At 44.3% G+C, this 12,923-nt stretch overlaps 1 protein-coding gene across 3 annotated transcripts in view; it reads right to left on the bottom strand.

Moving 5' to 3' along the window:
- OTOS (otospiralin) overlaps positions 1-12,923 on the bottom strand; it is an 85,391-nt gene that overhangs the window by 39,792 nt on the left and 32,676 nt on the right. The window contains exons 1-2 of one of the 3 annotated variants that reach the window (XM_053313225.1): positions 5,444-5,456; positions 1,637-1,713 (exon numbers count right to left, since the gene is read on the bottom strand). The gene's annotated coding sequence lies outside the window, so the exon portion shown is untranslated. The other 2 variants (XM_053313226.1, XR_008320479.1) reach the window with 2 other exon arrangements.

The following is a 12,923-nucleotide window of genomic DNA, read 5'->3' as shown; positions in this document are numbered from 1 at the left end:
TAAAAAAGGAAATATGAAGGTCTGAGCAGCTGTGCTTTATTTTACCACAGATGTGGATTAGGGAGCTGCAGCCAGAAAAATATATTAATATATGTAGACAACATTTTCTCCTTCTGTTGCTTTAATTTGCAATGTCCTGGTCAGTGCTGGCACCAGGTTCATGAGGTCCTTGCTCAGATGCCTTTACCAAATGCCCTCTGTGATGGCAGGGGGAGAGCTGAGCCATGTGGGTGGCCGCCCGCTCTTGTACCCATAATGCACTGTGCTGCCATTGCATCACACTAGATGCAACCGGGACATTGCATAGCAAAAGGAAAATGATGGCTGCCAGCACAGCTGCTAAAAAGCACTCTGAGCAACCGCTACGATAAACTCCTCTAGACCCTAGTGGAGGATTACCATAATGGCAGTAGTGGAAGCTCAGAGTGCTGCTCTCCGGCAGCTGCATTAGTGGCCACTTTCTTCTTTCACTAGAGCCTCAGAGCCCTGGGGCCCCCAGCCAGTGTTGGAGTTGGCCAGTTGCTCATGCAGACCCTCATCCTGGTCCTCATTCCATTGGCTGACACGATGCACAGCCTCAGTGGGGATAGGAATGTATTGAGGTGCCACTGATGTGGACACAGAAACAGTAGCACCACTGGAAAGAACGCTGATTGTGCTATCAATAGTAGTGTAGTTTCTCCAATTTTCTGCAATGGAAGAAACTATGGGAATGCTGGTAGTGCAGCTACCATCCTTACCAGCAGCACATCTGCTTCCTCGTCCACAGCAGCAGGGCCCCAACATCCTCCAGTTCCTGTTGAGGCTGTGCATCATGCTAACCACTCTTTGGAAATGTCCAAATGATTTAAATGGAGCTTATTTCCATCTACCAGCTGTGATCCAGTGTGCCCCTAATTTGGACAACAGAGGGTTCACTCATACAGACTGTTGGTTTTTTGTGGGTGGGGGGATTGCTTCAGAAACGTTTGTCCTCAGCCAAACAGATATACTGCATACAAAACCAAAAACACGTACATACAGACACACATTTTACGATGTGGCTTATGGCTTCGCCTTTGGGGTGGGAACAGCTGGAGAGAAAAAGAAGAAGAAAATGCAGAGTAATCACTACTGCATGTTTGGCTACCAGGTGGATTGTGGCCAATGTGCTTAAGGGCCAAACCAAACAGCTAGAAGGCAGTTATTAACAGGATGGTTGGTAACTGGCTAATCAACCAGTGGAATTAAAATCAGAGTTGTTTTCAACAGAAAGTTATACGAAACATATAATCAATTGAAAACAACAATAGCAACAACGATAATGATGATGGTGATGATGATGAATGATTAATATACAATTACCAACACTCATTACACAGATACCGGAAATTAGCTGCTTGAATTAGTTCAGGGGGAATGTGCATTTGTTAAAACGTGTTCAATAACTTCTTGAGACAGTGATAAATGGCCCCCTGTATAGGGACATGGCCTGGAATCCTAACAAGATGGAGATCACTGCTGCGCTCCCCTGCTATTGCCTCATAACAATTTCATAACTTATTCTTATGCTGGCTCATGTCAATCAGTTAAGATAAATAAATATGTGGAAAACAATCTGGGGATCTGTCAAAATGCTGTGCTGGGAGACACTTACCAATATAAACAGTAAGGGTGGGAAAACCTTTAAAGGTCTCACCCTGGTTTCCAGGACCTGGGACCAACTGGGACTGGCTACAGAGGGAGAAAGAAAAAAAACACTGGCTACACGGCTTGAAAGGATACACTGCAAATATTCCCTTCCCACTACTGTTAACTAGAAAAAGATGAGAGGCAGGATCAGAGGTCAGGGCCTGAGGCTAAAGTAGCTTCATGACAGGAGGGAAATAGTACAAGGTTTTAATTTGAAGAAAACAAAGAAGGAATGTAGATATTCTTCACTGTGTTTCTTAATCAGAAATATAATATTTTATATTATGAAAGTTAAAATATGATACATATAATATTCTATACTTTAAGGAATGCTTCAGACAATTTCTTTTCCTTGTGCATTCTGTCCCTTGTTAGTCAGACTGGCTCCACACTTTACATGGTGATTCTCACAGCAAAAACATTGGACAGCATCCACAAGGGATTAACAGGAGTTCTGAGTATCTTGTCTCATTGATTTCATTGGTGCTCAGTCTTGACTTCTGCCCATTAAGCATGAGCGGGTGCATGTCTTTAAACATCATGCACATGTGCCTGGTGTCCCTGACTGGGATGCAAGTTCCTGATGAGCATGCATGGGTGCTTAAGGTTGGATCTGTGGTTCAGACTTGATGTGTTTGCTGAAGGAAATGCCAGAACAATGTAGCCACGACTGAAATACAGAGCCAGTGGCTAACATCTAGAGTAATGCAGTGATGGCACCATGGAGAAGAGGCAATTTTCTGCTGTTTCCCATTCCCTCTGAAGTCCACTGTACCTCTTGAAAATATGACCCTGAGAGTCATATTTTCATAGATTCCCAACAGATTATGTCCTTTGCCTCATAATGTGAAGAATCTCTCATGCTTTTTACAACACTGCAGATGTCTTTAGTGAATTGCCACAAAGACTTTAGATGATCTGAAAGGCTTTAGGGCTGTTCTTAAAACACTAAACAGAGTCAGAGGAGCACCCAGCCAAGGTAGGAGAGCTGTGAGTGCTCCCGATCAGCAGTAGTGTGTTTATAAAGATCAAGATAGGAGGGGGGGCATCCTGGAACTTCTGGGGGCTGCACACACCCCGATCCCTGCAGCCTCCACCGGCTCCATGATGGAGCCAGCAGTCATGTGGGCTGCCTCTTGATCGTCTGCGGGGAGAGCGGGCTAAGCCTGCTCTCCCCACAAACCTCCTCTTGGTGCTTCCCACTGTTTGTGAGAAGCGCCTCATTGACTAGGATCACAGTATGAGAGATGGAGGGAGGTTAACTATAAGACTATAGGAAACTGCCTTGTACTGAGTCAGATCTTTGGTCCCTCTAGGTCAGGATTGTCTACACTGACTGGTAGCAGCTCTCCAAGGTTTCAGGTGGGAATCTCTCCCAGCCCTACCTGGAGATGCCAGGGATTGAAGCTGGGACCTTCTGCAAATGAAGCAAATGTATTTTATCACCCCAAAAAAATCACTCCCTCAAAGTGGCTTTTTGCCCCCACAGCTATTTGCTACGAAGAGCCACTTTGGGGGTAAATTTGTGGGGAAGCATTTTCAGCAGAAAAATAGCTGAAGATGAATGAGTTAACCTCCCCCTCTGTGCATGATGTGGCCGTAGTCAGGACTGGGCAGCCCAAATCCCTTTGTCAAGAAGTAAAAGGTGCTTTCATTCTGAAGCTTGCCTTCTAAGCATGCATTTATATCCACATCTAATTTGACCCTGAGAGTGTAGTTTTGATCAGGGAAGTCCAACATCTGCCTTGGGGGCCATTTCTATTCTCCAGAAAGCTTCCCCCCTACAACACACACCTTCAAGGATGATCAGAATCTTTCCCTTCAGGATCTCTTCAAGGATGATCAGAATCTTTAATAAAGTCAGCACCATCTAGAAATTAGGACTTCATTTTTATGTACAAAGTGATGACTCTAGTGGCCCACACTAGAATCATAGAGGACCAACCCCCTGCTCAGTGCAGGAACCTGCTACAGCAGCCTTGAAGATGGCTGTCTGGCCTCTGTTTGAAACCTCCAGTGAAGGAGAGCCTTCCACTGTACAAGGCAGATCGTTCCACTGTCACACACAATTTTTTTTTTACTGTTTAGAAGTTCTTCCTAATGTCTAGCCCAGGGTTGCACAACTCTGGCTCTCCAGCAGTTGTTGGTCTACACCTCCTATCACCCCCAGCAAACGTGATCAATAGTCAGGGATGATGGGAGTTGTAGTCCAACTATAGCTGGAGGGCCAAAGTTGTGCAACCCTGGTCTAGCCTAAATCTGCTTCCTTGTAATATCAACTTATTGATTCTAGTCCTGCCCTCAGGTGCAACAGAGAACAAGTCCACACCACCTTCTGTATGACAGCCATTCAGATATTTGAAGACAGTTATCATATTTCACCTTATTTTGATCTTATCCAGGATAAACCTACCCAGCTCCGTCCATTGTTCCTCAAGGACTTGATCTCAAGACCCCTCACCATCTTTTTTGCTTTCCTCTGAAGCCACTTCAGTTTATCAACATCCTTGTTCAAATGGAGGGTCCAGAACCCTGCAGTATTCCACGTGAGGTCTGATCAGTGTAAAACAGAGTGGAATGGTTACTTGTCGTGATCCGGACACACTGTTTCTGTTTATGCACCCTAAGATTGCAAAGAGATGCAACATTAATGCATGGGTTCTCTCTTCTCATCCCTCTCTCAGTTACAGCACTGGAAACAACTTTATTTTCCTTATGAGCAAAAGTGTCAGCAAACTTTTACAATCTTGATTACAGTTTCTAGGGGCTGGATGAAATTACTTCATCTGGTCTGCCGGCTGCTGGTTGGCCATCCCTTGTTTAGTGAATGCTTATGAAAGCTATTTTATGTCTTCTGACAGTCTCCTGGTTATTTTTAATTTGTTGAATAATATCTTCTTGCTTAAAATCCAAGGTCTGTGGGTTTTATGGGTTTTCTTCATTATGCCTCATCCCTGGGTTCCTTACATTTCCCCTTGTTCAACAAAATGTCTCCTTGCTAAGATTTCTGTGCTCCTGTCTGCAGGTATTTAATCTTTCCTCTCTTGATTTTTGATCAGCCAAGGTTTTGTCACAGAACACTAATTTAAAGATTCTTCCAGATGGTTAAATGCTGTTTATTGAAGAAGCTCAATAGCACGTTAATGTATTTCTATGGGGCTCTCTAGTCTTCAGATCTGTCATTTATTGAACTCAGATGTGATACAGTGGAGAGAAAAGTGCAAACTCTGAAGCAGCATAATGCTGAACAGCTGTGCTTGGAGTTGGTAACTACTGTCCATGTTGAGAAAATGGTCAGTTGCAGTCCATCAGACCATCACTTAAGAAGGTTTTTGCTCCTATTGAGGAACATTTGGAGTACAGGTGGAGTATCCTTAATCCGGACATCGAAAATCCGGAATGCTCAAAAATCCGGAAACAACCACGGCGTGCACCCGCAGCACCGACTCATTGTGGCTGAGCGCCTCATAACAAAACAAAAAACAAAATGCCTCAGCTCGCTAGCTCACTTTGGCACTAGAGATGAAGGCAAGCAGGGGAGAACAAGCCCGGCAGCTGGAGCAGCAGCTGCCGCCGCCACCGAACTGTAAATCAAGGACAGGAATAAGGATGTGCGGAACCAGTCCGGTGGTCCGGCCCAGGGGTTTGGGAGTTTGTGGTCGAACCAAACCACCACCCCCAGTTCCATCGGACCAGAACCGGACCGCCGGGTCTGGTCCAGCAGGTCCATGAACTCCCCCCCCTTTTAAAAATTGAAACATGAAGCAAATACCTGTAGCCCCTTTGGGGGGCTTGCTGTAGCCATTGGGGGTGGGGTCCACACGGGTTCCCTCTCCCCCTGCCGGCCTTCCTCATCACTGCCGCAGCTGGGTAAGTGAAGCCTTTTTGGCCCTCTGTAAAAGCGAGTGGCTGTCATTTTGGCGGCTGCCGCATATGCACAAATGCCTTCTGTGAGGCCACGGCAGTTCAAATAAGGGATACTCATCCTGTATGACAATAATGAAAGGTGAATTCAGTCCATATCATGTCAGAGGAGCATCAGTGGTTTTTAGTCTTACTATGATGCTGTCATAAAATCAAACCACCATCATTAAAAAACAACAACACATTTTCTCCATCTTCTTGATGCAAATACAATAATCCAGGTAGTTTAATTATCCTGTAAAATAATCAATATATTCAGCATTAAAGATGTCACTGAAGTTAATGATTATGTGGTTCAAAATACAAATTTGTCCAGCTCTGCAGTACTATTAATTGAACGTTATTACGCTGAGAAGTTATTTTCTGGTTTGGAATGGAAAATAAGATTCAGCACACACATAGCCACTGCATTCTCTAGCATGGGCAAATTCTCCCCCACTTGCCTCAGATTAACTTGGAAATTATTCAAGTTCTTTCACCCCTAAATTTTATTTGTCTATTTTGACTATTTCTATACTGCTTTTCAACACAAAGTTCACAAAGCAGATTATGTAGCAGAGAAGGTAGGGGGATTCTCTGTCCTATAGGGGTTCACAATCGTTAAACTAAACAAACAAACAAACAAACAAACAAGACAAGAGAAACATGAGCAACAGCCCCTGGAAAAGACCCTGCGGTGGAATGAACAGGGAAAGATGCTCCTTCCTTTCCAGTTCTTTTCCAGGCTTGACATGGAAAAACCTTGCTTGCATTTCTAGTATTTTTAGGTGCCTCTTAAAATATCGTCCATTTTTGCCTAAGTCCTAGATACAAATCACTGCACTGCAATTGTCCTCCAGGAAGATTTTTTAGACTGTAGAGAACTATGTAGTCCCTGGGGTACAGTACACAACTCAAGGAACTGTCTGAGCACTTAGAGCAAAGGAGCTGTGAAATCACTGAACGTCCCAAGCCCAGGGAGGCCCCCTGACAAGAATAAATGTTTAAAAGTTTTGGCAGGTTCTATTTATACATCCTCTCTAAACCCTCCCATCGGTGGCTGCGAGTGGTAGGAATGACACCCCCAGCTTTAACTAGGGCTAGGGGGAAGGTTTACAGAGAGCAGATTCAGACAACTTGAATCAGTGGCAGTGCTGAACTGGCGGTGGCTAAACTGTTCACGACTTTCAGTTTTGTGACAGCTATGCTAACACTGGACATGTCATTCAAATCCACCAATGTCTGCATGATCCATCCAGTCTGGAAGTCTTCATCTGCAAGATTTGAATATGGTTATAGATATTGGGGCTATTCATATGACTGCATTTGTGGGCGGAGGGGGAGGAGGGTTCAACCTACCTTCCCATAGATAATCACTCATTGTCCCTGAGGTGTGCAAGCCACATGCCCACACAACCCACACTGCCAGGAGCAACACGGATGACCATCCATGCTGCTCCCGGCAGCGTGGATCAACAGATGCCAGGACTCATTTTCCCTGCCTCTGGATATCTCCATAAGGCACCACGAAACGAGCACGGTGCCTTGGGGGATTCCCCCATCAGATGGGTGCTCCAAGCACCCATCTCTGGGTCTCCTCAGGCCCTGTGGAGTCCAAAGAGACAGACAAGCCCAGCAGCTGGGTTAAGGGAGTGCTTGCTCCTTTACCCTTAGCTAAGAGCCAGGCTTCAGAGCAGGGTTAGGCTGCTCATGCGAACAGCCTCATTGGCCTTCAGACCAAACGTAGAGTTGAATATGCTGACTTTAGTGGGTTCAGAAAACATACCCAATGTCAGCATAGCTATCCCGACACCCTGAGCACACTCCAGGAACTAGTGGTTTAGCACACCACTGAGTCTCCATGTAATCTGAACCTGCCCAGAGAGGGTACAAAGGAAATCTTCCTGGGATTCAGCTCATTTTGATTGGGGCATTTCCCTAAATGGAAGTTAGACAAATTTTGAGACTATGGAAGTCCCTTGCTCCTAAGACTGACAAGCAGTGACCTGAGCTCATAGCTAAAGGACTGCATGGTCTCCTGAAGCCTTAAACATCAGCCTTGGAGAGCTTCTGCAGAATATGCACAGCTCCACTTGAACTGTGGAGGATAATGATGGAAAATAGATGAACTATCGAAGGACAGAACACATTGAAACATTTTTGTTATCCACAAGAATGAAAGCAAAACTAAAAAGATGGCTTTAGTGCTGGGGGAGAGAATGCTTAGAAATCAGACATGGAGGTGCTTCACATGATCGGTGTGAAGCATCTGAGAGGGTTCTGCAGGGAGAATGGGCTTGGTCCACTCCCCCCACAGATCAGCAGCCGCTTGAAGCTGGGTGGCCAAATCGACCACCCAAACAACTTCCGGTTCCGTCACGGAGCAAACGGGGTGGTGGGGATCAGGGGCCGTGTGGCCCCCGGAAGTTCCAGGATGCCCCACGTGAGCATGCAGGGCAGCCTGGAAAGAGCCCCAAGCCTGGGGGGCTGCTTGCAGCTTCCTGGCGGGGGTCTCCTCATGTGTTGTCATGGCACAGAGCCGCGCCGTGGCAGAACACGATCCGAAAACTCAGGTTAGTGGAGCACTCGCTCTGCTAACTTGGGCTAAGGGGAGGCTACTTTGGTTCTCACAATGGGGAAAAACCAGGCTAAAGAAGCCCAGCCCGGTTTTTCCCCATTGTGAGAATAGCCTCATGCTTTTTCTGAATATGTGTGTGTGGCGGGGTGGGGGCTTATAATTATGGAGCCAGTTCTTAATCAAAGTGAGGAGTAATTTACCCATCATTATTCAACATGTTTTAAACTTAGAAGCCAAGCACAGTTGAGTGTTTCTTTACAATGGAGACATGTGTCAGTTTTATTTGAGTGTAATTCGCTTGATTTTGATATGAGTACTGTTTAGAACAGGGAGATGGGCAGAATCAACACTACTGGTAACTTCTGGGATTACATTCCAGGCCTGAGGCCATTGTACTATTTCATCTTGAAAGTTTCCCTGGACTTTGGTATATAAGGATTTTTGCATTTTTCTTGTTTAATTGTCTACATCCAAGAGACAATGGAATCCATTATATTCAGAAAGAAATAATGCAGTGGATCCTAATAACCAATTTATGAGATTGTTCACCATGTTCAGGATCCACAGGGAATCTGCTTGTTCAGATGCGATGATATACGAGTACAACATGTTTTGGGCAAGCATTTAAAAATCTGGCTTGCCGGAAACATGATGACTTCTGGTTTGGCTGTATTTTTGGAATAATGTTTGTATTTTGACCACATATCTCACCAAGTATATTATAGTATCAAGCTACAGATGTCATATCTAAATCAGATGTCAGATCTGCACCCACCCTTTGCTATGCATATAGCTGGAACTGGAACTGCTCCTTCCTTGTCTTTTCTTAAGATGCTTAAAGGAAAATGTCATAGGGTCAAAGGGCATGACAAAAAGCCCGTGAGACAGAGCTGACTTGCAATAAGCAGCACTCTCTCTTCTGCTGACAGAGAGATATCTGAGTCAAACTTTAGGCAAGATACATTGTTTGAACAGAGCAGAAATAATTGTAGCTCAGGCTAAAGGCTATGGGGCTCTGGAAGAGTTGAGGTTGGAAACACAAACATAAATAGGAGTGTTTTCAGAGCAAAGGAATTCTTAGCCATGGGATTAGCACCACTGAAAAACCCAGCAATCAACCAGAGGAAAGAACCATTTTGATGTCAATTGTGGATATGGATCATTATGTCCCTCCATGTGACTTTAATATCTGTTTCTGCCAGAAATCTTAGGATTATTTATTTCTTACATTTATACCCCACTTCATACAAATACAATTATTCACACATTAGGGGTCAGTTCACACTGTCTGGTCAGTTCACACTGTCTGACGCATGTCTGGTAAAGGAAAACTTGGTATCTCAGTGGCACACATTGTCCTGTGTAGCATGTCATGTGAACTTGGGGGGGATAATCAGAGATCTCAGGTTGACTTCATGCCAACCTGGCATTTGCACACAATCGTTAATCTGAGATTTGAACTACAGCTGTCAATCTTGGGCAAAGGTTGAGTTGAAGCAGTGTGACCAGAAATCGGGGGAAACTTCTGAGTTCACCTGACATGCTACACAGGAGTGCATACACCTGTTCTAGACAGGTAAATGTAAAAGAAAATCAATTTGACATTTGCTCTGAAATTGAATATGCTGCTGAAAAAAATGTTTTTTACTTGGAAATGTGTAATACCATTTACAGTAACTGGTGTTGGTCCAATAAAATACTATCTTTACACATTCTATGTTTATCAAAACTCTCTCAGAGCAGTAATGGATGAATACCATCCTCAGAAAGTTTGGGGACATTTTTTTCCTGTCCATATTGTACTGCCAAGCTGAATAATTTAGAAGGTCACTAGAATCAATGTGATAGTTCCACCTATCCATTTAAAATTCTTTACAGCAACATTGCTAGGGACCAACATAAAATATTTTGTTTTCTATGCATTTTTATCCTCTAGAGTAGAAATTGATTATAGTGGCTGTTAGTTTGATTGCAAAATCAAACCCATTCCCTTGAAACCTAGTGACTATTCACTTAATGGTATTGATGATGTACATTTAATGATGTAAAAGAAATGATGTGACCAATAACCTCTGGAAAAAGCACCATGGAACCAGAATTTAATTGCCTAATGATTTCTATTATATGTACAAAACTTCAATGTAGTAAGCTTTCAGTGTAGTAAGACGTAAGGATTCATCTTATAGAGAACATTTCTAAACACTGAAAACTGAAGTCTTTAATTTTAATTTTTTCAAATGAATAATGTGGAGCCATAATTTAATTGTCTAATGACTTGCATTATTTTTGTGATACTTCACTGCAGCTGTCTTAGGATTTGTCTTTTTGAAGAATGTTTTTGAACAACAAAGGCTGAAGTCTTTATTTTTCTTGTTTGTCCAGAATTGTTTTACAGTTACAAGATGATTAAGCAATCTGCCGTACCTAGCTGGGTCTTATTCGAGATAGTCAAGTGCCAAGACAAGGACATGATCCCAAACAGGCAAGGTTGATTTCCAGAAAGGGGAGATCAGGGTCTAAAGGGTGAAAGACGGGGCGAGGTCAGGGCCATGATGAAAGCTGAGCTCCAGAGAAAGAAGCAAGGCAAGACTGCTGGATTCTGTTTCTGCTACTCTTAGTGACTATATAAGCCCGATCCAGACATTATGCTGTATGAGTATATAGATGAGTGTATGGATGTACACAAATATATGTTTATTGAATGAGTGTACCTGTGTATGAGTGTATGAATGTACACTCATTCAATGAGTGTACCTGTGTACACTCAACCTGGATACAGGCCCTTCAAATGATAGATAGATAGGAAATATACAGGCCCTTCAAATGACAGATAGGAAGTGTACTGCTGTACCTGTATTCAACATAATGTGTTAATAACTGTACCAGTGTACAAGTTTACATTGTACACTCATCATACAGGTGTTGAGCGTAACGTGTAAATGGCCCTATAGATTTGTGGGAATCTGCCTTATCCAAATCAGAGCATTGATCCATCTAGTTCAATACCGTTCTACTCTGGAAGTGGTTCACTAAGGTTTCAGACAGGGGTTTTTCCCAGCCTTACCTGGAGATGCCAGGAATTGAACCTCAGACCTTCTGCATGCAGAAGAACAAATGCTCTGTTGTCATCTGCTCAACAAACAAGCTCTGAGGCTGGCACTTTATAGACCCAGGTGAGCAGGGGCTGACCTGTGGGGGATCAGCTGACAATTACTGCAGCCTAGGTTGTACGCTTGTATAGCAAGACTTGGACTGCGAGATTTACGGAAGATGCAGAGTGCAAGCAAATCAGGAAAAAAAGTGCAGGATTTAGAGCCTTGGTTGGACACACACTCCAAGCATCTTACAGTAGACTATGAGGCGAGTCTCACGATTCGTGAGACCCGCTTTTGCTGAAACTGCAGGGAGAGCGGGCTAAGCCCGCTCTCCCTGCAGACGATCTCTGCAAAAGCCCTGGGTAGCCGTATCAGCCGCCCACACAATTGCCATCTCCATGACGGAGCCGGCGGGGGCTGGGAAGCTCAGGGGCTGCGCAGCCCCTGGAAGCCCCAGGATGCCCTGCGTGAGCATGCAGGGCATACTGGAGAGACCCCCGGAGCCGGCTTTTCACCTCCCGGTCGGAGGTCTACTTGTGAGTAGCCACGGCACGGAGCCATACCACGGCTACTCACGATCAGGGAGCCCGGTTTTGCGGAGTGCTTGCTCCACAAACCCAGGCTAAGGGCAGGGGCACTTAGGTGGGTTACCTGCCTAGGAACCACCGGGCTCGTAGCCGAGCCCGCTGGTTCCTACGATTGGGAAAAATTGGGCTAGGCTTTCCTAGCCTGATTTTTCCCAATCGTGGGAATAGCCCCTATGTGTAAGAAGGGCTCTTCCTTAACCACCTTTATAGCCCTCAACTTCACTTCTGCTCGGATAGCATGGCATGAATGTTGCTACACTGGTACCTTTCTCACCATAACTGCATCTGAGCCTCTCTTAGCACTATGATGGCAAGCTCAGTACTTGGTTCCTGTATCATATCTTTCATTATTCCATCTCTTTGGTCTGAGATACTACCCAGCCACGATGATGATGGAAGGATACACCACTGGTTGCTAATATGCCTGTTGTGGTATATTGGTACAGAAGTAGGACTAACAGTAAGAACCAACTCCAACCCCTAACAATAAATTTTGGAATATACTTTCTAAGCAGCAACAGTTTTGTGATACTCATGATGCCATTTTTCTCTTCCCACTGTTAAGTGCCAACTGTCAAATGTTTTCAAGTGATTACAACAAATTATCAAATTGCATTCAAACATACTGTCACTTTAGAAGATTCCTAGGAAATGCATATTGTTTCTTCCTGTTTTCCATTATTTCTGCTTGACAAAGCAAAGTGAGCCCATTTTAATAGGAAAAAACAGCCCCCAAAAGTTCAGTATTTGCTGGAGAGAAACTCAGAGTCATCCCTTAGATATTTAACAGAAATTTGCAAATGATTCAGAACTTACCTTGAACCAGCCTGGAAATGATCTGAGATCTTTTCCCTCAAAGAACTCCCCTCTTGGATCATTGTGCAAGCCAGGTGGCTCAAAGATGTTCTCAATTTCTTCTTTGTAAGACTCCCCATCTTTCCCTCCTGCTGCTGCTGCTGCTGCTGCTGCTGCTCCTCCTCCTCACCACCATTATGAAAGAAGATGCAGCAGAACTGCAAAGGAAGGAGGGAAACTTTCTCCCTTCCCCCACTCCCATCATCCTGGCACATTCCATATCAGCACACCAGA

The sequence above is a fragment of the Hemicordylus capensis genome, chromosome 3 (assembly GCF_027244095.1).
Source record: "Hemicordylus capensis ecotype Gifberg chromosome 3, rHemCap1.1.pri, whole genome shotgun sequence".
In the NCBI taxonomy this organism is placed as follows: Eukaryota; Metazoa; Chordata; class Lepidosauria; order Squamata; family Cordylidae; genus Hemicordylus; species Hemicordylus capensis.
This window is presented reverse-complemented; position numbering and strand designations above follow the sequence as displayed.